Raw genomic sequence first — 26,658 nt, forward strand, 5'->3', positions numbered from 1 at the left:
CCGCCAAAAATATAATTCTTACTTCGTCCTGGCCAGCAGTCCATTATAAATTGACCATTCTGGCTTGTTTTTTTTATACATTGGACTTCTTAACTGATTGTGGTGTAATATTATACGAACCTGTTAAGTAAAGTACAGTACTTTTGTTTGATGTTTGCAATCCAATGTTCCAGTTCGAGCAGAGGCAAAATTTACAGTACGTATTTAACAAGAAATAGTCAAGGACAAAGATGCAACGACTGTGTATATAAGAACTTCACGACAGCAAATATTCAGTTTATGGATATACATGGAAAATATTAAAATATTAATTTTCTTAACGCTGGTGTGGATTACATTACACATAATGAATCAGTTTGACATTTTTGTTAAAACGTGGCGAATAAAAACATAAAATTATTGTTCTTGTTTCTAGCGTGGACTTTAAAAGTGTTAGTGATGTGTGTGTGGTGGTTATTTACACGAACATTCTTTCCGGAGTGAGTAATCGCCATCAAGATAAACGTAATCTGATCAATTAGAGACATATTATGCATGCAAGTGTTAAAATAACAATTCAATCCATTCTCTCATTTTAACTCCTGACTTTCCGGACCTGTAGATTTATGGATACCGTCTTTGAAGAAAAGCAAGCTTGGAATCATAATAATGGGGAGAAAAGACCATTAGGAAGACCTAAGTGCAGATGAGAGAAAAATATTAAGATGGACCTCACAGAAATAGGAATACAAAGTAGAAACTGGATCCAGTTGGCTAGGGATAGAAATCAGTGGAGAGCCAACGCCATTGAACCTCCGGGTTCCATAGGCCATAGAGTTAGTTAGGAACCATAAAATAATGTCAATATTTACTCTGAGTTTGGTCTTGTGTTCTATATGCAAAGACACACCATGCTTCTTAGTCGAGAGGGCAACAAACGTAGGAATTTCATTAAGTGCACGAAATAGGAAACAAAGAAAATTGTAGTGAAGGAAATAATATCTGCAAATTTTTGGCTTGTAATAGATGCAATACAAGATTTCTCCCACCTCCTTTTTTTAAAGTTAAAATCAGAATTGTCATATATAATATTCGGCCATTGCGCTAGGTCAGAAGTCAAAGTATTTTTTTTTTTTAAAAAAAACTTCCCTTTGAATACCTGAAAGTAAGCTACACAATGCCGCCTGTCTCCGGGTATTTTGTACTTCCATGTCTGTATTCCAGATACCTTACTCTGTTGTTTGACCAAGCTTAGTCATGTCCATTAGAAGAGTATTCATGCTTTAGATAGGTGGTTTTCAACCACCGATCCGCGAAATTATTTTTACTTTATGTCATTAGTCAGGGTGATCGAAAAGTCTCTATACATCAGTGTGAGTTCGATTAAATCCTTTCGAAAACAAAGAAACACATATAATCTACAATTAACCTATATTTATTGCAATTTCTGACACCAGTGTCAAATTTCACACAAACCCCCAAACAGTGTTGCAAATCTTCGCATAGAATATTTTTCTTTGTGGCTTTGAATATGTCACGAATCAGGTGTATTTAGACTTTTCGAACGCTCTGTATTTTTTTTTTTTTTTTTTACGTTTCCAGCGTATTTTCATATTTGCCGATCCGCGAGTATCAAAATTTTTAAACCTCCGCTTTAGATACCACATGTAGCCTGCTTGTTTCTTGTGTGTAAATTGTAACGCGAAAACACAATAAAAAAAGAGCATAAAAACTGTAACCGTCAGAAGAATTGCAGCATGCAGGAAAAAGAAAAAGAAATCTGACAGTGAGTCAAAGAACGAAATTTTGAACCATAAGCAATTACGAAATTTTTGTCACCGATTAGTCATAAAAGGCTAATCTAACCTCAAATAAGCTAAATTGGTAACACTGGCTTAGCAGGTTACGCTGTCTTTGTTCAGTTGGGAGATGTAAGCTGTGTCAGAATTCACCTGTTTCTTTATATCTCCAAAGTAAAAAATAATAATAATAAATAAATAAATAAATAAAAAATAAAATTAAAAAAATAATAACTGCCATATGATTGGAATTTAACACACGTTAATTTTAAGCCTGACGCCTTGTAAATAAAATATAACTGACATGTATTTTTACTTTGGGAGGCGGGTGATTTGCAGACGACTCAGGCCACCATGCTCTAACATTTATGTAATCTGAGGGTGAGCAAAACCCTGCAGTTGGTTCCTAAAAATATTACTCGTAATTATTTATATTTTTATTGTTGAAATAAGCTTTAATCTATTTTCGTAATAAACACTTCGTGGTTTCCAAAAGAGTTTTTTTATTGTGGCAATGTGTTTAAGAGAATCTGCATTAAAATTGGCGTGATTATATACTGGCATATGCTTTATTTATCCAGCAGCCATACAAAATATAACTTTTGGAAACTTTCAGTTTTTGTTGTTGCCGGAACGGATGAAATTATCACACTCATCATTCATAGGGTCTATGAACTAACAAAGTCAGATATAACCTTCCACGGTACGGCCGCAAAGTTGGTGTAATAAATTCGTACTTGATATGAATGATTCTATCTGTAGAATTTCTGTTAGGCAAGGAAAATATTTAGAACCTTTAAAAATGCATTTGAAAAAGTAATTTTGTTATATATATCATATCATATTGCGATTTTACGTGCTCTCTTAGAAGATATTCCTTATTTTCGAAAGTGAAAGCATGCATGATGCTGCCACCTAGCGAGTATTCGCAATACTACGTACTGCTAGTTCCTTTTCTCACCGAGAGATGGCGAACGTAGTAAGCATAAGAGAAGTGCGAATTTTTATCAGTGAAGAGGTGTCTATTAAATAGCAAAGTGATGTTCGTTGGTTCACAAGTATCAGTATTATGTAAGAGTGATGTTCCAGCAAACAGTACCATCTAGGAACTACACATTATCCTTAGGATGCATTACTATTTGCGAATATCAGTCATATTCTGTGTAAGTTTCGCTTGTCATGCACTTACAGAAATACAAATAGATCTAGTATTTAAATAAAAATTATCGTAAATTAACCAAATTATTGTTTCTGCTTTTGTCAGTTTTGAAGGTAAAATACAAACCTGTAGCTTGGAGATTTCTTAATGTTGTTTATTGGTTCTTGCTTTTTTAAAATAATTATGTTCGTCAGAGGTAGGGAAAATGAAGGACATTTAACAAGTCACTATCCCAGTGTTCGCTTTATGATGTAACAGCTTTTGAGCACTAATACTTAAGTAGTTTCATTTTGTTGTGTAATCAGTTTTCGGCCCGTAATCATTTTTTTTTTTTTTTTTTTTTGATAAACCAAACAACTTGCATCTTAAGAGCAGTCTTGTTTTATCGTGATTTTATAAGGGCAGCGGTATTCAGGCAGATTTTGAGGGTGTGGTGATTATCTCCTTTCCTGTTAAAATAATAATAGTAATAAATAACTAATATACTTTTTTGAATAATGTATGCAAATCAACTTTAAGATTTAGTTACAGAGTGGGTGCAATCTAGTGGTTAATACCGTTACTCCGTTATTGGAAATAGTCGTTCTTTCAGAAGAAATGTTCCGGGGGGGAGGGCACTGCTGGTACTATTCTATTTATTATCGGTCTCCTTCGGGGGGCACTCCCAGAGCACCGGAGGGGGTCAGTGCTCCCCCCAAAAAAAAACATGTCTGGAAGAAACACTGATTGGAAATACAAGCTTCAAACCCCCATGACTGGCTATACTAACTAGTTTTTTCAGATATTTTCCTCAGTTTCACTAGACGAATGCTCGTACTACACTATTAAAATAATATAGTTCTTGACAGACTTCTTGTCACTTTCTTTTATAGCTATTTCAATGTAAAGTGTCGTCGCAAGCTCCATCTATGTTTTTCTTAGATAAATACATTATTGTAATTCTCGGCAACATAAATTTGTGGTGAGCAGTACAGTTTGCAGAATTTTTCGTTTCTTTAGTTCATCATTTGTCATTGCTTTTTAATTATTTCATTATGATCTGCAATGGTGGCTTTTGAGGGAAGTCACGTAAATTAGATAAGAATTTTATTGCTGCAAAAGCTTACTTGATGCACTAATTCTGATATATATACAAAAATTAGTACATTTGGCATGTTCTTTTCCTTTTAGTGATAGTTTGTAATGATAAAAATATTACGTTTTACGGTAATGACTTCCTTCAAGAGCCGCCATTGATAATGCTTTAGCGTATAGCTTCTCAAACTGTGGATTGAGCTGTTCTGTTGGTGCGCATGATTTCTTTGAATTTGTGAGAATGTATTATCTTGCTTGAGACAATAAAAAAAAAGTGATGTATGGCTGAGTCAAAGACCCAAAAAACTTTCCAAACATCCTCTTAATGATATGCATAAAACCAAATATTTCTGTATTTTCTTTGTTTAGCCTAACTGTAAGCTTTGTTTGTTTATCTCAGAACTGAAATACCATAATCAGAAATATGTGTTCATTTAATGGTATTCTTTTTTTTAAAATAATAATAATAATAATAATAATAATAATAATAATAATAATAATAATAATAATAATAATAATATAACGTCAATAAACAGTCCATTGATTAAATTGAATGAATCGTTGAATTAAATAACTAACTAACTAACTCTATGGCCTATGGAACCCGGAGGTTCAATGCCGCGTTCACAAAAGCTCTCCACTGACTTCTATCCTTAGCTAACTGGACGTGTATTCCAATCTCTGCGAGATCCATCTTAATATTGTCCTCCCATCTGCGCCTAGGTCTTCCTAATGGTCGTTTTCCGATTGGTCTTCCAGTCAAGACTTTGAAAGCGTCTCTACTTTCTTCCATTCTAGCTACATGACCCGCCCATCTAAGCCTCCTAGACTTGACGACCCTAACAATGTTGGGTAAACCATATAAATTATGTAGTTTCTCGTTATGAAGTTTCCGCCATTCCCCATTCCCGTTCCTCTTGGGTCCGAATATTCGTCTCAGGATCTTGTTCTCAAATACTTTCAGTCTATGTTCTTCCCTCAGAGTAAGTGACCATGTTTCGCAACCATACAGAACAACAGGCATGATTATCGTTTTGTATATTTTAAGTTTCAAATTTCTCGACAGAATTCGCGACGACAAGAGATTTTGTACCGAATAGTAACACGAATTCCCTGCTTTTAGTCGATATTTAATTTCTCCGTGAATATGATTTTCCTCTGTTAATATTGATCCTAGGTATTTGAAACTATCCACTTTATCAAAAGTATTATTTAGTATTTTAACGCATCCATAATTTGCTGTATTCCGGTCCCGACGCACTTCCATGTATTTAGTTTTCTCTGCATTAACTTCTAAACCCATGTCCCTGCAAGCGTTTAATAAGATCTCTGCATTTCTTTCTATTGTTCTCCTATCATCTCCTATTAAATTTACATCATCAGCATATGCCATAACCTGGTGAATACCGTTCAACTGTAAGCCCTGGTTGCTATATTTGATTTTCCTTATAGCGTATTCCAAAACGAAGTTAAATAATAATGGCGACAACGCATCTCCTTGTTTCAGGCCATTTTCGACGTAAAAGCTCGTGGACAAAAATTTCCTACCCGGACTTTACTTTGGGATTCATTTAAACATACCTTAATTAATCTAATTAGCTTTCTCAGTAGTCTAATTAAATAAAAAAAAGAAAAAGAAAAGAAAGAAGGGAAAAAACTTAGTTACAAAATAAGTCAATAACTGTGTAATTTTACCTCTTTTAGTTCAGTATGTGTGTTACGCATACGCGAGTTATAGGTATAAGATGATGCTCAAAGCATTTCATAAAGGTGAATAAATTAACACAACTTCGATGTATAAAACATATATTAAAATAAAAGAAATATTTTTACTTTCTTGAAAAACACTTAAAACATTTGGGTTTTTGTGTTATATATTCAAATATCTTGGGACTAAAAGAATTTTTCTTTTCCCCCCGTTTCTTTATTAAAAAAACGTGGAACGATCTATTAGTTATTAACGTTATTTTAAACTGACATTAGATTGTGTTGTCATCCCTTGAATTTTCAGAGGGGAAGGGAAGCAAGATCCATGAAACATGAAATCTAGACAATATATCTATTTATGATCTTAGTGAGGATGAAACCTGATATCAGGTACACGAAATTATGCATCTACTCTGTTTAATTCCCTCCCTCCCCTCCAGTGTTCGTCCTCACACCAACTTTGCATTTACTTTTTGCGCAATTTTCAATATTTGTATTGAAAAAAACGAGAGAGAGAGAGAGAGAAAACACAACGACTCCGTGGTAGTTCGTGTTCGCGGATTTTGCTGACATTCCTCTTTGCTCGCACATTTTTTTTTTTTTTTTTTTTATCATTTCTTCCGCATGATAATTATTAATATGCGTTTAATAACCTTCTCCTGTAACAGACATAAAAAAGGAAGACTATTATAAAGATTTCAAGAAGCTGACTTTGGCCCCGTGAGAACATAAATCCCCCCAGTAGTTCTTGTTCTGCTTACTAACCGTATGAGTCATGAGTTTTGTTACCGGTCTTCCGAATATCCTGCTTGTTTTATACTCTACCACCTTATTAGTCTAACCAAAGCTATTTTCCCAGCTAGAACATTAGCAACCGGTGCATAGGTTATTCCCATGACTTTTCTTTTTTCCATTCTTGTAGGTGTCCTGGTTTTCTATCCGTATGTTATATAGTGAAATGCAACAGTAAGCAATACAATCATCGTGATCATCATCATAGGTATTCTGCCATTATTGGCAGGTCACTTGCTACAACTGAGAATCTTCCATGCTCCACGGTCTTCCGCTAATCTCTTCGTCTTCACGTACGATATTTCTATTTTGATAGCGTCCATTAATTGTAATCTCCTTCGCCCCCTCCCTCTTTTTCCTGCCACCATACCCTCCAGCAGTCCCTCATAATACAGTTCCTTCTTAGCCAATGTCCCAATTAGTCTCTCTTCCTCTTCTTAATAATATCTGAAATTGTTTTTTCTCCCCCATTATTTCTAACATCCTCTCATTCGTTTTCTGCTCCACCTACCTAATTCTCTCCATTCTCCTCCACACCCACATTTCGAAAGCTTCCAGTCCTTTTAATTTTTGCGTAAAGTGTATGTTTCTGGCTCATACAATACAATACTCCACACGAAGTATTTTATGAATCTTTTTCTCAACTCTTTATTCAAGGTCCCACAAAATAGTCTTTCCTTCCTGAATAAAACATAAATAAAATTATATAGATTAAATTTTAAATGGTAAAGTAACATATTCAAGTCACTTTGTATATTTATCTGCTAGTCGTCAACATGTGAAAGTGAAAGCTTTTAACAGAACATCTTGACAAACATTACATATCTTCTTGTGTTGCACCCTACAGGCAGAATCCATAAATAAAATCGCGTACTCTTTTTTTTTTCCTCCTCTGTTCTCATTTTAAGTTTTATGAAGGTCGTTTCTGATGTATTGAAAGGCACTCTCTGGCTGCTGGGTGAACGTCGTTGAAACGGAATTAATGTTCTGTTTGTTTCTAGAATAAACAATGACCGAATATTCTAGTTGATTGTTGGCAGGTCTTCTACTGTGTACTCTTCAGAGAAGAGAGACAGGGAGGAAATTCACTGTTCTCTTCTAGTGAAGCAGGGGCGAAGCAAGAGGAAAAAAGAGTGAGGTGTAAGAAATCTATGTTATATAAAAATGAAAGTGACTGTTTGTGACTTAATAACTCTTGAAGCACAAGACCGATTACGATCAAAATTTTTAACATAGATGACATTCGGGCCTGCTATTTTTATTTAAACTTTGACGGTGCAACTTAGGGGAGGGGTATATATATATACAAAGCCGGATTTGGGGGGGGGGTGCAAATGTGCACGTGCACCCCCCTTCGTTGTAAATATACACTACCTAAAGTGAGAAGCTAGCAATGAGTTTTGCAAAATCAGTAGTTTAAGTCAATTTTCTGAAGGTTGAAGGAAAAGAATTCATCGAGAGCAAACACTTAGCATTTCCAAATGAATTTCTCTTTCCCATCACGGATGCCTAAAGGCATTTAAAAAACTCAAATTTAATTCAAATGTATTGATAGTTATTGGTGCACCTCCCCTCAGAGAATCCTGGATCCGGCCCTGTATATATGATACTCTATAAGACGGGGTTATTTTGCACAAGATTTAAGGAGTTGTAAAGAAAATCGCAGGTAACTTAGAAATGTAATGATTAGAAGACTGTATTTTACACATATAATAGCTATATATATAAGGGAAACATTAGTGTATGTTCATTAGTAAACATTCAGTATGACCGTAGTTATTGAAATTTGGTGCAAACTAACCCCATACGTGGGGTTACTTTGCACAACATACAAAAAAGTATGTTCAAAATACGAACATAATGTTTCTGTGCAGTATTTTCCCTTCACTATTTTATACATTTCACTTCCCACACAAAACTGCATACTGTCTACAAATATTGATATTACAATGAGGGTACCGGTATTGACACTGAGTATGAATTACGAATATTTGTAAAGAAAATTATGTGTTTTGTGGTACCGGCACAGGAACCACATTCAAATAGTTTAGCATTTGTCCCACAAAAATGCCAACTCAGGAAAAAAATCCCCGTGAACTAATTTGCCTGGGTTATTTCTTATGTCCAAGAATATCATCCCAACCGTAATCAGTGGAAGATTTACAGGATTGGGACTTTCAGGCTGAAGCCCAACCAAATTGCATGATTTCTTTTTTAAAAAATCTAATGTTAGTGATCCCTATGCGTATAAGCTTCAAGCGAGCCCCCTCCTCCCCATAGTCTAGTGATTTCTAAAAAACTAAGCCTTTGTGGGTGAAGTACCTGTCAAGCAATTTTTCTGGATCCGCCACTGTTCATAATTTATTTTCCAACAAGGAATTCATTCCGGCATCTACCTAAATAGAAAATTTACCTAAATTTAGAATGCAGGAGGTTCTAGTAGTAATAATTTCGTATCTAAGGGATATTTTGGATCGGTGCAAAGTAATCCCGAGTAGAGGCTGAAAACGCCTTCTCTCAGATTTACTTTTTTTTTATGACTTTAAAACGTTTTACATTTCAATTTCAACTATTGCATCAAAGTAACATTATACACAGTAGCATTCTACGAAACTGACTTAATTTTGACGGAAATTGTTGTAGGTGATATCTTTCAAATTCTGGCAGCCTTTATAGTGACTGCTTTCCATACCTTTACAACAACAAAAACCCTCCAGGTAATTAGAATTGATATTAACCGCCAACATCTCCTACGCCAAAGACGCCACGAAGAAACTTAACATCAAATAGACTTCTCTTTCTAAGTGCTTCGGTTGTCATTCCTATCGTTTTTTATTTCGCGTTCGCACTCGTGTCTTTACTAATTGACCTAATACGCGCATTACCTAGGTAGCAAGCTTAATAATTGAATACTGTATCTGAATTTTGGCCGCAACTTTCAGTTATTTTCGAGTACACCGAGTTACTTGTTATTCAACTATATGCCTGCGAAAGATTACGTTTTTATATGTGAAAGTAGTATAAGATGTTGCCGATAGATGGCAGGGAAAGCCCTACATATTGTAGAACAGCAGCGATACATTCAGGAATGATTCCAGAAAATTAATTCTCCAGTGAATTAAACATTGTACATTGTTAGTGTGCGTTTGTATTGCACTTTTTTTTTTTTTTTTTTTTTTAAACCGACTAGGATAATTTTTTTGGTATTCTTGGTTTGCGGGTATGAATCGAATCTTACGATAGGAACAATATAGTTTGTGAATATTTGCCTCTGTCCACGTAGGGTTTTTTCTAATGGCGTTTCTATTATCATTAGTGTGTTATGATTATTATTACTTTTACAATATTAAAAGATAATAATTATTAAAGTTTTATAACAAAAGTTTTTCGTGGTTCCTAAATACCATATCTCCATTAGCTCCCTCGAGATAATATGGATTGCATATGCGTCATGACAGAAAACTCGATTTCTATTCACTGTGAGAGCTCTTGTGGCTTGGAGGGAGGGGCACTCGGTCAAAAAAGTGTAAAAAGGCTTTTTTTTTAGACCAGCCATCCTGAATGAAGTTTTCCTGGGTTTTTCTCATTCACACTAGGCAAATGCCGGGGTGGTACCTAACATATAGGTCCCAGACCTCTTCCTTCCTTCCCCAATCCTTTCTTCCTTCCCTTTTCCCGGATAGTATGCTCGCCAAGGGACGTCATCCCTCATGCGTGACGGAACATAAATGGTCATAGATGCCGAAATCTGAATCCTAAATCCCTGAATGTTTAAAGAAAAAGTAAAGGTCGTTCTGTAGGGTCAAACATATCCAATAAATTATTTGGTTGGCTATTCTGGTAGAATTAATCAGGACAATTTAAACACTAAAGTAAATGTTCGTGTGTTTCACGTCACTAGATGTCCAACCTGATATTCAGTTGCTAATGCCGCCACGAAGCCAGAATAAACACATTCCTCACCACACTCTCCTAGAACATTAGATTGTTAGAGAGTAATCATTTCCGTCTCCTATTTGACAAAATCTGATAGACAGCGAAACGAGGCCGTTATTCTTGAGTGAGGATTCAATGGTTCGTGGGAAAAATGTATATCAGCTTTTATAATAGAAGCAGAGAGAGGAAAACTATGGCGGAAGGAAATCCGGCCTCGCTCGGTCTCCATCCCTTTCTCCAGCATCCGTGCAAGGGACCAGAGAATCGATTTGGTGCACTTCGAATTCTTAAATGCCGTGAGAAGAGAAAGTGACATCTAGTAAGTAGTTTGTGATATGTTTCCTTTTCTTTTCTTTTGGAAACAAGCTATTACTGTAAACATTACATTAAAAGGATTGAATAACCATGGAAGGGGGTATATATTTTCTTTCAGATTACTTTTCTTAACCTTGTGGCCACTTGATTGATTATACATTATGCTTTGCTTCTTGTAAACTCTCTCATTATTATCATAAGCTATCATTATTTCGTAGTGAATAATAGAGGATCTGTCCTGTATTATCTTTCACAAGCTCTCTGTACCTTATCTTTGGTTAAAATTAAGACAAATACTGTAACAGAAAGCTTTTAAAAGGCAAATAGTTTTCCTTGCGAAAAATAAATACAATATGCTGAAAATAATTTCGAGAACATTTTATTTTTAAAAATTAATGCTTTTTATGTTGGACTAGCCTTCAGCTAGCTGGGTGCTTCGCCCCCAGACCCCTGAGTCTGCTCGACCTATGGCCTCATATCTCTTAAACCCACAATTCTACGGAATTAAAAAATTATTTTCCTATATCAACTATCAAAAAGGCAAGATTTTGTATCTCAAGAAAACACTCATTTAAATAACATGGGAATTTCTTAATCCCCCTTTAGACCCCTTAAAAATTAAAAATATTCACTTTTGGCATTTTTTTTTCCTGTTGGTTAGTCCCATAAAGCTACAATCATCCCAAATTTCAACTTTCCATGTGAACCGGAAGTACCCCTTTATTTTATGTCAGTCAGTTCATATAGTTTTATATATAGTTAGGATTCTATTTAATAATGTTAAAATGATCCTGCGTTGTGTCATTTTGTAGACGACTACCTTTGATGATTATGATACTGGATTCCACAATTTTCAGTAATAACCAAGTATCGTGAGGAGTGGCTTACGCAAAGGAAACGTTTCTGGATTTTAATCTCCTTGAACGAGATATGAATGAGTAAACATGTACCTTATCAAGATGCGTTTATGAAAATCCTGAAACGATGTGAACATAGGAGCTTGACTCTCCTCTGCCCCCGTGATGATTTGTACGTAGGCTACTGATCATGAGGTAATCAAAGAACTACTTTATATTACGATATGCCTAACTCTGGTTTAAAAATAACTCTAATGGATTATGGAAGTCAATGTGCTATAGAAACCATATGGCCGGCTATATTCCTTTGTTGAGTTGATTTTGAGTTTAACGTCCCGTTCAGCAGCGAGGCTATATGAGGCGTGGACCTACTGGTTAACTTGAAATCCGACCCACGTGAGCTCCCACCGGGAATCGAACCCGTGTCTCCCACTGCAAAGACACGTACGCCAACCGCTTAGTCACATATGAGATCCTATATTCTTTGATGGAATGTTATAAATAATGTAATGTAAAAGCGTGAGATTATCGCAATTTCTTTCAGGGAACTGTTTGATATTCACGTTTTCGCACTTGATTTTGCTTTGCTGTTTAAGTTTGCTGCAAGTATGTCGTTTCTAGGATGTGATAAACTTGCCAAGGCAAGCTTGACTTAAGCCTGCGCACCTGTTTCTTTTAAAATAAACATGCATAACGCTTGAAACAACGTTGTCAATGTTTGGAACTTCTTTAAATTGAAGTATTAAGTAATTGCGGTTGTCATTTCTTTTAGAAAGTTTTCCTGGAAGTTTAGCTCTTGCGCCTGTTGTCCTGTAACACGGTTCATATTGTTAACTCGAGCAAATTTGAAATGTTCTTGTCTTGCATGGTGTCTGTTATTATTTTAATTTGACATTACAATAACTTCTACGGTTCGTGGCACCGGAAGGAGAGTGGAAGGACGAATGCTAAAGAGGTAGTGGAGAGTGTGAAGGAAGCAAAACAACCAGCCCTAACAGGTTGTGTACTTAGGTAGTACATTAGTCTGTGTACGTTCCACTGAGTGCAGCTGGTGCGTTGTATGATAACCACACAAGTGCACTTCGTACAGTTGGCCTGCAAAGTGCCATAGTTCCGGGGGAGTGTGCTATACAAGGTAGAAAAAAAATACAAGAAATAAAAAAAAGAAACAAAGATAATTTGATGTCCAGAGGAAGTGGGAAGGAAGTGAATTGCCTGGCTATCCCCCCTCCACATGATCAACCTAGCCACGCTTTCGGTTTCAATGTTTCGTCACGCAAAATGGATGTACCTCCTGTGAGTCATTGCAGTAATTAATTCACCCTTACTCCTTTATCAATTTCTCGTTGTCGTATGGTTAGTGCAAGTGTAATGAAGAAAATATGTACAGTATTTTTTTAAAATGAGCATTGGCTGTCATTCATGTTCATTTGGGGGTACATACAGTAGCTTATTGGTAGAGTGCTCAACTGTTGTGGGAGGGCTCCTTAATTCGATCACAGGCCTAGTTTGTGATGGATAATACAATGTCCTTGGTTTTTTGGGGGCAAGCTCCCGTTTCGTGCCTCATTATCAATTCAGTAATTCATTCATGATAATTTACTTTCATTTATCGTCCATTTACTTTTAGCTTAAAGGTATAATCGTCAAACGTAAATCTAGAAGTGCCATTTTTTATTTCATTTCTCCTGCATGTGGTCGATCGTGAAAAAAGGTACAATGGAACTTGGACCTTTCTTCAAACCTTAACTAAGAAACAGTGATCTATTTCGTAGCCTCATGCTAGTGGGTCTTATGATATTGTATTGTTAGTATGACCGTTACTTGAGACGATAACTAGGGATGCGCACGAGACAAGAGTTGAGGCTGTCTCGTCTCGAAAGTGTGCTATAAAAGTGATGTCTCGACTCGAAACTCAATTGTTGACCTCACTTCGTGTCAACCATCTTGTGAGTGAAGTTTTTCTCATTCACATCAGGTACCTCACCTAATTTCCTGGTCAGTGTTATTTGGGACGGGCTAATATACGCCGAAACTCCAGAAATCTAATTCCTAATCCTATGCTAGAACGATTATCTCAGCCGAGTTCGTTAATGGAATCAGTCCGTTAACGTCTTCACGGGTAACGTAACAGTGGCTATTCATCTTCCGTTTAAAATCTATAACATTCCCTAGCATCTATGCAACCTACACAGTAGCAAAGGAATGTTGGTAGTCTATATTTAAAGGATATGCAGCCTATCTTACTGTAATTATCTCGACTGAGTTCGTTAATGAAGTCCATCCGTTAACATCTTCACGGGTAACGGTGTCTATCCATCTTACGTTTAAAATCTATAACATTCCCTGGCATTTATGCAACCTACGCAGTAGCAAGGACATGCTGGTTGCCTACATACCAGTACGTATCAAGGATATGTAATTTCTCTTACTGTAGTTATCTCGACGGAGTTCGTTAATGGAGTCAATCCGTTAACATCTTCGCGGGTAACGGTGACCATCCATATTCCATTCATAAAGGTTCATTGTGCGTAATTCTAGTATGCAACCCTCAGAACAATTCAGAGTTCTGGGTTGCATAAACATCTAGGAGAAATATTTGATTATTCTTAATTCTTATTATTAGCTCCCGGCGTAAATATAGGGAGATTTTAATTTTACTGCAGTATGGATTTGAGTTGAGTTGATTTTGAGTTTAACGTCCCGTTCAGCAGCGAGGCTATATGAGACTTGGACCTACTGATTAACGTGGAATCCGAACCACATAAGCTTCCGCCGGGAATCGAACCCGGATCTCCCACGCCAAAGGAGCGTGCGCTAACCGCTTAGCCACGAAAGAGGTTCAGTATGGATTTATAGTGAGCAACTAACCCGTTGTCTAAGACATTGTCCATCGTCTATTACCATTTTTGCTTTATAGTGAGCAACGTAAAAACAGAAAATGGTTGGTTTCTAGGAGCACATGTGTAAACGAACTTTATTCCTAGCTTGGGCCGCGGTGGCTCAGTGGTAGAGCGTTCACCTCTGGTGCATGGGGTCCCGGGTTCGATCCCATCCCCCGCCAAGTGAACTTTGTGGTGGACAAACACCGTGTGCGTGGGTTTTCTCGGGGTTCTCCCGTTTCCTCCCACTTTCTTCATTACACCATTTCATTCATTACCCATTATCACCGTCTCCTTTAGCCTAACCGGCATAACCGTGGGACGTAAAACTCAAAGATTTCATTTTCATTTTTTTTTATTCCTAACTGTTGTACTTTTATTCCTCTGTTTCTTGACCAAAATTGATGGTGATCCATTGAGTAGTTTTTGAGATTTTGTGACTCCCGAACAGACAGACGGACAGAAAGTAAATGTATAGAAAGTTTTGGTTAGTAAACCAAATCCCTTAAAAATAAATATCTCCACCAGAGGGAGGTAATTGTCCTCTCCCTTCTTTCTCCCAAACGACTCTCCTGGTATGGAGTTCGAACCACCTGTATTCTAATCACGAATCAAAGCAGTCTTCCAAATCAAAGATAAGAATAGTTACCATTTAGACACAAAGGAATTCATAAGACAAAGAAAGAAAGAAAATAAAAAAAGAAGAAAAGAGCCTAAATTGAGACAAAGAATATTCCTAATCGTTTATTGCAATCATATGGAATGTTAAATTCATTATCTATGCCTCATTGTTGGTCTAGTGTCTAGCAATGTGTCTTTCTGTGCACGAAATCACGCGTTTGATTCCTGTTCAAAGACCATTTGTCAGAGGCGTCGTTTGGGGAGGGCATGAGTGATTGTCCCCACCAAATTTGAGAAATACATCCTTCTTAATAAATCGTATATTAATATATTAATAGAAATCGTGAAACTCTTATGTCGGTATGACGCTATTGCTTTAGTGGATCAGATTAGTACTGTTAAAATTCGAATAATTCATGTAGCATTGAAGTTCCGCAGACCAGGGTCATATCCACGGGGACACGGTGGGCTGCCCCCTAAACTTTTCATAGTAGGCTTCCAAATGAACTATAATATGGTTGGATTGCCCCCCCTAACTTTTACCGCCTCCCTTACATTTTTGTGCTGGCTACGGCACTGCACCAGACTTTGGACCCGTCGCAACAAAAATGTGTAGATGCGTACCTGGACAATCTACTACGTTTTATGCAAAGTTCCGCTTATCCTCTACTTATCTTCACGAAGTTGGGTCAACATGTCAAAAATTGTATCCTCCAGTAGGACTTGAAACAGGAGACATGTGTACGACAAATCGTTATTCCGTACATTAGCTGAGAGGAAAGTATCTTCTTTGTTGACAAATTAATCGTTTCGTTTGAAGACTTAACCCTCACATTTTTTTTAAACTGTGCATTGTTATAAATTTATTATCTTTGTCTATCCATTTACTATCTTCCATTTCATCTTTTATAGCACCATTTTGTTGTGATGGCTTGCGTGAGCACTAATTACACAATACAGCGTTAACATTAAAAAAAAAAAAGTGTCAGTGTGCAAATGGCACGTCAATTAATCGGTTTTATTTGGCTGAGGGATTGAACTAGAAATAAAATGAGTTCCGTTTTAACTCAGTAAAATATATACCGGTATATATTCTTTTTTTAGCAATTAAGATATTAATAACCGATATTAAATGTAGGTTAGTAATAATGAACTAAGTTATATTAGCCCTTATTTTAAGTTTCTGTCTTCGGGGATTATAATTATGATGTGGAGGCTAGTTGCTGGATTTTAAAACAAAGAAAAAAATCTTTCCACTATAGATCTATCACGTAGGTCATTCTTTGCTCCATATATTCCTTGGATAAAAATTAGCTGCTAAACCTTAAAGCATGGCTTCCGATATTAACATTATATTTCGTACCGTTAATATAGTCCATTGTTATTGCTTTTAAATACATATATTTTTTTTTAATGTATATACAAGTAACTGTAAGTAGCATATTATGGAACTGTTTTAGTGTGCTTCGCATTATCTGACTAGATTCCGATTTGAAATTTATTATGTTAACAGAAATCTTTACAATACCATAACACATTACTCTGTGTTATTCTTAATACTTAAATGACACATTTATTTGCATAAAATTAACCATATAATCATTGATGTGCCTTAATTTGATACATTTAAATGCATAATAATATTTGTTACTTTAGTTTGAAGACACGCTAATCACACAACAGATGGCAGCTCGTTTTCTATACATTTTCAATGTAATTTGTACGGAGCGACAATGTTCAGAATATTTGAATGAACTTCTCAAGAGAGGAATGAATATTCAAATTTTGTCCAAAGATAAATTGAATCAATAATTGAAGAATAATTTGTGCATTTTTGTAGTAGTTTGTTTCTTTCAATTGTTAAGAGATTTTTATTTGTTGGAAGCATTCTTCTGAAAAGTAAAATTAAGGTATATACAAGGAAAACAAATTAAAAATGCAAGAATTATTACCTAATTATGTATATTCAATTTGTCTTTAGACAAAGTTTGAATATTCACCTCATGAAGTTGATTCAAATATTTTCAATAATGTCGCTCCTTACGAAATACATTTAAATAAATAGGGGATACGTGCTGCCACCTGTTGAGCCCTATACTTACCTCAAGTTATCTTCCTGGCTTTTTTTTTTTTAAGGATAAGGAATACTTTTTTTCTTTGTAAGGAATAAAGCTGGGAAGTAAGCAGGAACCTTATTAACTACACCACTTGGTCTTCTACTAGAAACAAAGTCAAAAGTGAAAAATGTAAAGATAGAACAAGGTAAATTTGACCTATAAAATAAATAAACAACTGTTCTCTATCTCGCGTTGGACAAAACATGCAATAAGTTTTTTTTTTTTTTCTCGTAGAAACCCTACTCTTCCTTTCTTCCTTATTGCATTTCCTTGACCACAAATATATAAAGTTCCTTGTTCCACATTTTGATTAGAGAGAATATCTGTCAGGGATTTTCCTTTGATTGTTTTAAATCGGGATTTTTCAAGGATGCATCATTATCGTGGGAGAAATATAGTATCGTTACCGAGGAAAGTTTTTTTTTTTCCTTTTTCTTTTATTTTAGAATAAAACGAAGCATTGGGCTTTATTGTAAATTCGTGGTGCTTGCTTTTTGGTTCCCATGTTCGTAGGTTCAACTTCTCCCATAGGAGGTTGACGAATCGATTAATAAATATCCGACTGTATCCACTGCGTACTTTAACCTACACGACAGGAGGAACGGTGGCTCAGTGGTAGAGCGCGTGCCTCTGGTGTGTAGGGTCTCTGGTGCGATGCCCGGTCTCCAAGTAAGTTTGTGGTGGACAACATTGTGTCCGTGGGTTTTCTCCTGATACCCAGTTTCCTCCCACTTCTTCATTCCACCATTTTTTCCATCATCATTCACTTGCTTTAATAATCATCGTCTCCCTTAGCCTAAATGACATATTCGTGGGACGTTAAACAATATATATACTGTATTATGTTCATCAGTTCCTATTTCTGTGAGATCTAAATGTTAAAAAATAAATACAATATTAAGAGAGGAGCTCGATCGTGTTGTACATCTTTTCGGAAGAATCAAGAAACAATCCTTCCGAAAGAACAATAAAGAAGACAACTTCCTTTGCGGTGTGATGTGTTCGTTGACCTTATAAAATTTTTGTTTTCAGTTCACTTAAAACAGACGGCTTTTAAAACCGTCTTGTCTGTTTCTTTCCGGAGGTGGGGTTGAGCTGTTGTAATTTACAATAAAAATAATAATAATAATAAAAAATAGTCACAGGGAATTGGAAAGATTTGAAACTGTTTAGCGGAAGAGTTTGTCGTTTGGCAACACTAACCAAGCGCAACGATCGTGCGAGGGGGAGATTTGACAACGCCGCGTTTTTCCAGCGACGGTTTGTTTCTTTCGTAGAGCAGCCAATGGGATAGGAAACGTTGCTGCGCTTTGAGCGAGACGAGGGTTTCTGAATACGAACAGACAGTGTCGGCCGAAACAGAGCATGATTGGAGAGGAGAACCACCGTAGTGGCGCTTGTGTTTTGTTTTGTCAGACGGTAGTTTCGAGTTTTCGTTAATTTGTTGTGTGGTAAAAAGTGTGAAATGTAACTTAAAACATTATTTGAAATTGTGAACTGTTATTGTGTGTGCTTTCTCGTAGTGTTTCTTTAAATGTGAAACGGAATATTTACGTGAATGGCGGTTTGTTGACAATTGTGAAATAATACCATTCATTTCACCTCTGGAGAAGAAAACTCCCATCGTTTTTGGATTATTAACCACTGTCATACATTCCTAACAATTGACATTATTTTAATGATGGTGTTTGGCAGTGGCAATAAATTTAGGATCCGGAGGTAAGTGCTCCATTACAATGAAATATGTTATTTACTTTCTGAAATTGTGGATGGTATCAAAGAAAGAACTGAAATTTAAAAATGGCTGCAGGTACCTGAAATTGATAGCGCTTTAATTTGGCAGGAAATGTATATACCTGCCAAATTAAAACACTTCTGGGGTAAGGTAACTGCAGCCATTTTCAAATTTCACAGTCGAAGTTCAGTGCAGTAATGAGTATTCTAACATGATATATGTTGCTATGATAAAATTTATATGAGAGATTTCAATTTAAACTGTAGAATCATTAATCTGACATTCAATAATTCTAATTGTGTAATAAGAACAGATGACGTCTCAGTACCTCAGATTTCATTTTTGCATTTCAGAATTCAAATCGTACTTTTTATTGTCCAAATAACATATTCCTCGAATATTTAAATAGTTTATTTCGAATAGACGAGTAAGTTGTTTGGATAATGGAATGATGAATTATTCGAAACGATTTATTTGAACATTACTGGTGCAAAATCATCACAGTAGGAGTTTTTTTGTTGTTGTTGTTGTTGTTGGGTTGTTAGTATTCAGTAGCGTAACTGGGAGGGGGCGAACGGGGCTTGTGCCCCGGGCGCGGAGAGTGCAAAATTGGGCAAATATTTTTGGGAGCGGTTTTGTTTGGTTGGTCAGGAGGGGGCGCTAAGGCGAGTTCTTGCCCCTGCCGACAACTAGCGTATTTCCGTCGCTGTTAGTGTTTTGTCTTTTTATCCACTAGGTCACCAATTAATTACATATACCTTAATTGTATATGAATTACTGTGTTTAATTTTAAAACTTTTGATAATAGTGTAAAAATATTTCCCCCGAGTAATTTATTAGTGCAGGGTTTATCAAAATATTTAAAATGGGGTAATCTCCTCCAGTATTTCGCATCCAGATGTGAAGAGTAGTAGCATAATGGTGGTAGTATTGTAATTTATCGTTCAGTGACTAGCGTCCCCTTGGGTACCAGTCGAGCATGGGATCGCCGATTCGATTCCAGATTTGGGTAGGATCCACGGTGGGGATAGATTTTATATTACAAATGCAATTTGCTAGAAGAGCATGAAATGTTAGAAAGTAGATCTAATCCTCTTGTGTAAAAATAATTGGCACAGTATTGGTATTTCCATTGTTGAGAAAGAATGTTAATCTGAAGTACCCTTTATTGTTAGCTTTCAACAAACAGCTTGTTGTTTTCCATATCAGTTGTCAGCAGTATTGTTTAATTATTGACAAGAAGATAGCCATCTTGTTATATACTGTACCAAGTGTTACCTCAGTAAACTGTAGCGTGCAAATTCAAATCATTTGTATACTTTTTATTTGTTTTAATCTGCAACTGTGCGTGCAGGTCGACAATGATTAGTTGAATAAATAAAATGTATAATATAATAATAATAGTAGTAATGAAACGAACGTGAAGGGAGAACGTGATATCATCAAATTTTTGTTGTTGCCTGCAGTTGCTTAAATCTGGAGATACTTTCTCTTAAGGCAGTGGCGGCTTTGGAGGGAAGTCAGACCGATAAAAATTAAACTTTTACCACATGAAGTTGAGGGGAGAAAACTTACCTAAGCTTCTAGTTCTACAAGAATTAGTAGATTAGGCGAATGTTTTTCCTTTAATTTGAAGTGATTTTTTACCTATCTGACTTCCCAGAAGACTCGCCTCCGCTTCCGAGTAAGATAGCTTATATGGTAGGTGTACATTGTAGTAGCCATTTTTTTTTTTTTTTTAATAGAGTATATTAAAGGAGGAACATAATTATTTGGAGACAGAATCCCGGACGGCATCATTAGTACAAACCTGGTGGGATATGGGAACCTAGGGAACACTGTGTTGGGTGTCTGCCTGCAAGAACTGATCTCAGGACCTCAAAATTGCGAAGCGAAAATGTTTGCTCTTCACCTTTTCTGTTCGTCAGATCGTTTGTAACATATTGTGTAATCTTACCGTGTTCGAAAATGTATTTAAAATGTTCACCAGTTTTCCCGTGATGATGAACCCAAACAACCTCGAAGTCATTTTTAAATAGACCTATTCAAATTACCCCCCCCCCCTTCTCTCGTTACAAGCAAAATTTCCCGAAACGGTGTTTCATATGCCCGCTTGTTTTTAATGACTGTATACTAAATTTCACATTTCAACATGCCTCTAATATTAAAAGATTTGGAGATAACCTATAGTCATTTTATTATAACAGCCGCAGTCCTCACCCTTTATTCTCCCCACCTTTACGCCGAAATTACGCCTTTCATTATTTTAAACTAGCAGAATGCCTGTTCTTGACACAGGGAGAATACGTTTCATGTTGAACATAAAGAGCACCAAAAACTATCAATTCGACACTAATATCAGTCGTTTTCGATTATTTTTACATGTCATCATTCTCCCCCCTCCTAGGAGTAATGATGGGGCCTGAATTTAATTTGAACAGCATCGGAAGTGTCGGTGTTCATCTCAGCGACCCCGAAAGCCATGGATCAACACTAATGTCGGTCATTTTCGATCATTTTATATATATCTTCCCCTCCCCAAAGTTGCACTGTCAAAGTTAAATGATAAAACAGGTGTCTATCGGTCACGGAAGTCCCGAAAACAGAAAAAGGTCATGGAAGTCAAGAAAAAGTCAGGGCATTTAGCTTTATGATCACGATTTTTTTTTTAAATCTGTACAAATATAAGTAGAAACTGGAAAATTTTGTTTTATAAAACGTCAAAATTCACCACCAAAAATGTCTGGTCTGCTTCAGACGTTACCAAATCGCAAGCAAATCACGTTTTTATCGCATGAAAATTTGGCCTAATTCGCTCTTGAGAATACTGGGAAATTGTATGGTTTGGTAAAGAAAAAGTCACGAAATTTCATTTTGGAATTTTAGTAGACACCCTGTAAAAGCCATCCCCGCCCGAACCTCATCTGTGTAGCAAATTTGATGGAGATCGGTGGGGTGGTTCAAGAGTTACTAAACCACAAAACATAGTGATTTTCATTTTTATATACAGTAAGCCTAAATACTAATTTTCATGTTTCTGACCTTGAAGGATTTTGAGATTTTGCCATCTGATTATGCTAATTGACATTTCCCATACTTTTTTAGAGGAAATACCAAAATCTCTGAAACTTGTCTCTACTTATTTTAAATGAATAGCCTAAATACCAAATTCCATGTCTTTGACCGTAAAGGGTTTCGAGACGTGGTCATCCTGTAATAACAATTATAACCCCAATCATTTTCTTCCCGTTTTGTTTCCCTTCTAGGCAAAGTATTAAAAAAAAAAAAAAAAAAAAAAAAAAAAAACAGGGAACGTTATTTTAAATGGAAATTCCAAATACCAAATTTCACGTCTATTCTTCAAAGATTCGAAGGTATGGGTATTTTACTATGATATTAGCCATCCCTATTTCCACCGCCCGTTCCTAGTCGACTTAACAAAAATCCTTCCTTAGTGGTACCGTTTATCATAAATCCTTTGCATTATCAAAGTTTCGAGTGTGTGGAAATTACTTACATCTCATTTAAACTGATTTTAGACAGTATCTCTGAAACGAAAGAATTAGAAAACCAACCTTACGTTTTTTTTTTTTCTTTCTTCAAAAAATCTTTCTTGGACAGAAGCATACTTACAAAGTTTACATTCCTTTCCTTCATTATATACATAACGTAAATGCAAGAAATGTATTGCTAGGAATTATAAAACTGGCGTTTTTAACTTCCTTTTCAAGGAATAGATACAGATGTTGCTTTTATAATTCAAATATTGCTGAAAGTGAGAGGTGCTGTAGGGTTTGCAGAGAATGGTGAAGCGTTATTGTTTGTCTTTTGAAAACGCGAGAGGAATGATCTTACAAGAACATAGGCAAACATCATTGAAGATGAAAGTGATGAAAATTGTAGTTTACTGTACTTTTATTTAAAATAAAATACATATTGCAGTGAACTTTTCGTAGTGGTGTATGCCAGGTGACGGTATCAGGAATTTATAGTATGTTTCTTTTCTTTTGAGGCAGCTTACGGGGAGTATTGGCAGTTTTGAAAAGAAGAAAATCACAGCATTTACTAACTTCAATAATACTTTCCATATTCTACGAATGAGAATATCAGTGGTAGAGCGTTCACCTTCGGTACTTGGGGCCCCTGCTTCAATCCCTGCTCGCGCCGTATGGACTTTGTGGTGGACAAACACCGTGCTTGTGAGTTTTCTCGGGGTTTTCCAGTTTCCTCCTACTTTCTACATTCCACCGTTTCACTCATCTCTCATCATCACCGTTTCCTTTAGCCTAACCGGCATAATCGTGTGACGTAAAACTTAAAGATTTCATTTTACGAATGGGAATATTTTAGGTTACCCAAGCTTTAATTTCTTGAGGACTGGGCGTGTTTTTTGTACACTGAAAATGATCTATCTATTTATATAATTAAAAATGAAAGTGACAATATTTGTGACTTAATAACTCTTGAAACAACCCGCCCAAACTCGATCCAATTTTCAACACAGATAAGGTTTGGGCCTGGTATGTTTTTTTATCATTTCAGTTTGACAATACAACTTATCGGAGAGGAGATACATAAACTGATCGAAAATGACTGATATTAGTGCCGAATCCATAGCTTTCGCTAAGATAAACAGTAACATTTCCGATCCAAAATCAGCACCGCAAAGTGTTTTTAGTTCACATATTTTCCGTCGATCATGTCATCTGTAGCGCAATATACTTCCTTACTCCTGCAATTATGCTGTACATGTTCATAAGGTATCCTGGATTTATTGATTTTAATGTAAAAGTCCGTGAGCTTTGTGCATGTAAAAAAAAAAAAAAAAAAAAAAAGTGTTAACTAACACGTATGTAAAGACGATGACGCACATGCTGCTTGTAATTATGCAGTTTTTATTATTCTTACTATTATTTTTGGCGCAACCGGGTCCTAGTATCACTGGCTGACCTTTAAAATACTTCGCGATATCGGGTAGCTAGTTCAACAAATGCTTGCTTCTATAAAAACATGCATAATTGTAATTATCATTAAAAAAAAAAAAAAAAAAGGCAGGTGCTGCACGCACCAATACTCTTGTAGTGCCATCCCACATGTGCACTTTCTAAACATTCTTCCTGTTCACTTGTTCAGAAAAAAAGAAAAACTGCAGTGTTTGCATCGAGATGTTTTCAGTATAGTTCCCGGTCAACTAATTTCTCAGATTTCAGAATGAGAAGGATGCCAGTGATATTATTTTGTATATATATATGCAGTACTTGTTTACTTCTATGTTCTTCGTGACTCAGCATCTTCCGTCTGTTGATATTATGCAAATCAAGTCACATGATGCAGAAGATTTTTATATGCAAGCCGTTGGTTCTTTTTTCTTTATTTTCTTCCTTTCTATAGAAGTCGTTTTTGAGGTTATACTTTTACTCATATTAGTTTTTTTTTTTTAACTTTTAATATTAAACGCCCTACTTATAACCATTAGTATTAATGCTTAATTTATTGAGAGGTCCGCCAAAGGAAAAAAAAAACTGGTTTTCGTTTCATAGAATTCAGTGAAAATGAGCAAAAATCCGGAATTTACTGTCGTGGTTTGTGAATTGACACACTTCTCAGTGAATAAGTTACTTGTCAAGATAAGTCCTCGACCTTTGCGGAGGCTGGGTCAAATTAACCCATCTGTAATAATCCTACAGTAAGCCTGTAATACCTATGCATTGGTAACTATCAGCGCAAATCTGTCTTCAACATTGAGGAAGGCGGGTAAGACTTTTTTTTTTCTTTTTTAAGCGATGTACAAAATATTTATGAAGTTGAAAAACTGCTGTTGTGGATCAGGGGAGCAGAGTTGTCTTCAACATTGGAAAGCGGGCAGATTTGAGACTTATTCGGAAGGGGGGAGGGGGAGATGAGACTCATGTTACGGTAGATGAATCTGATTTCTGAGGTAAACCTGTTGTATATTATACAGCAAGGGACATCAATTTCATCTCACTTTCCTTTGTGGCAGTCGGACACAAATCATCACATTTCTCCCCAAAAAACATTTCAAATCAATTTTTTTTGTTGGGGGGGGGGGACAATCCCCAAAGTTTCAAGGTTGGGAAATATGTCCCCGTCATCCCCCCGGGATTTGCGCCAGTGTTGGTAACTATAAGAAATATGCAAACTTCTAATTTTCGCTTTCTATATTTGACTTCCGAACTATGTTATTTATTTTATTTATTTATTTATTTATTTATTTGCCATCAACACAACAGGCATAAGCCCAATTATAGTGTTGGTGTATTACATAATACATTTACAATAGTTTTCTTAAACATAGAGTTCATATTGCAGATGTCAATTTCTTTGTGTTTGATACATATTTTGTTATAAGTAGAACACATTCTCCAAATTGGTGATTTCAATAATACGTTGGTCCTTGCTTTTTTGCAATAAAACAGACCAGAGTTATTAGCACGAGTTTTAAGTGTTGGGACATGAAAATTTAATGTTGATATGAGATCTGTACAATTAAATTCGTTTTGTACTATTTTATGGAGAAAAATCAAATCTGTCTCATTTCGCCTTTGTTCAAGTGTAGGGATACAGAAGTTGTCTATTAATGTTAGATAATTTTCATAATATGGATAGATTCCAGTTGTCTTGTACGTCAAGTATTTGATAAATTTAGATTGGACCTTTTCCAGTTGGTGTCTGTATTGCTGTTGTGATGGGTTCCAAATCACAGCAGCATATTCCAGTTTTGATCGCACATAGGCATAATACATTTTTGTTAGTGTAGTACTATTGTTAAATTCCTTTCCAATTCTAATTATGAACCCTAACATCTTGAAAGATTCGTTAACTATGTTCTCTATATGGTTATTAAATGTCAGTTTCGTATCAAATATAACTCCAAGATCTCTGACTGAATTTAATCTATTTAGTAAGATCTGATTCATTGAGTAATCAAACTCTATTTGACTTTTGTTTCTGGTAAACGATAAAATGTTACATTTGTTTATGTTTACATTAAGTTTGTTAAGAGAACACCAATTAGCAATATTTTCCATGTCACGTTGTAAATCGAGACAGTCATGGATGGTTTTTATCCTACCATATATTTTGAGGTCATCAGCAAAAAGCAATTTGTTACTTAATAATATATGATCAGGGAGATCATTAATGAATAAAAGAAACAATAACGGACCTAGATTAGAGCCCTGGGGAATTCCAGAATATGCAATATAATCAGATGATTTATATTCCTTGTAGATAACAGTTTGTTTTCGATGATTTAAATATGATGAAAAGAACTTGATCAAGGGAGAAGAGAAATTATATTCGCCTAGCTTATGTAATAGTACGTTGTGATTGACTCTGTCAAATGCCTTTTCAAAATCTATATATATTACATCAACCTGACATCCTACATCTAACGAATTTGCTATAAAGTCTGTGATAAGTGCAAGGTTTGTTGTTGTTGATTTGTGTGGGATAAAGCCATGTTGATATGGTGAGATTACGGGTTGGATGTGGTCAATTATCCGTCGGTATAGGATTTGTTCAAATATCTTTGCAAAAGTAGGTAAAATTGATATAGGCCGGTAGTTATTTATTTCATGTTTATTATTAGTTTTTGGTATTGGGCAAACTATAGATGATTTCCATTTATCCGGAAAAACGCATGTTTTTAAAGCGAGATTGAA

The 26,658-nt window shown here is 35.8% G+C and overlaps 1 protein-coding gene across 2 annotated transcripts in view; it reads left to right on the forward strand.

Moving 5' to 3' along the window:
• Shrm (shroom) overlaps positions 1 to 26,658 on the forward strand; it is a 660,087-nt gene that overhangs the window by 500,335 nt on the left and 133,094 nt on the right. The gene's annotated exons all lie outside the window — the stretch shown is intronic.

Source organism: Thermobia domestica, chromosome 10, assembly GCF_964235325.1.
Source record: "Thermobia domestica chromosome 10, izTheDome1.hap1.1, whole genome shotgun sequence".
In the NCBI taxonomy this organism is placed as follows: domain Eukaryota; kingdom Metazoa; phylum Arthropoda; class Insecta; order Zygentoma; family Lepismatidae; genus Thermobia; species Thermobia domestica.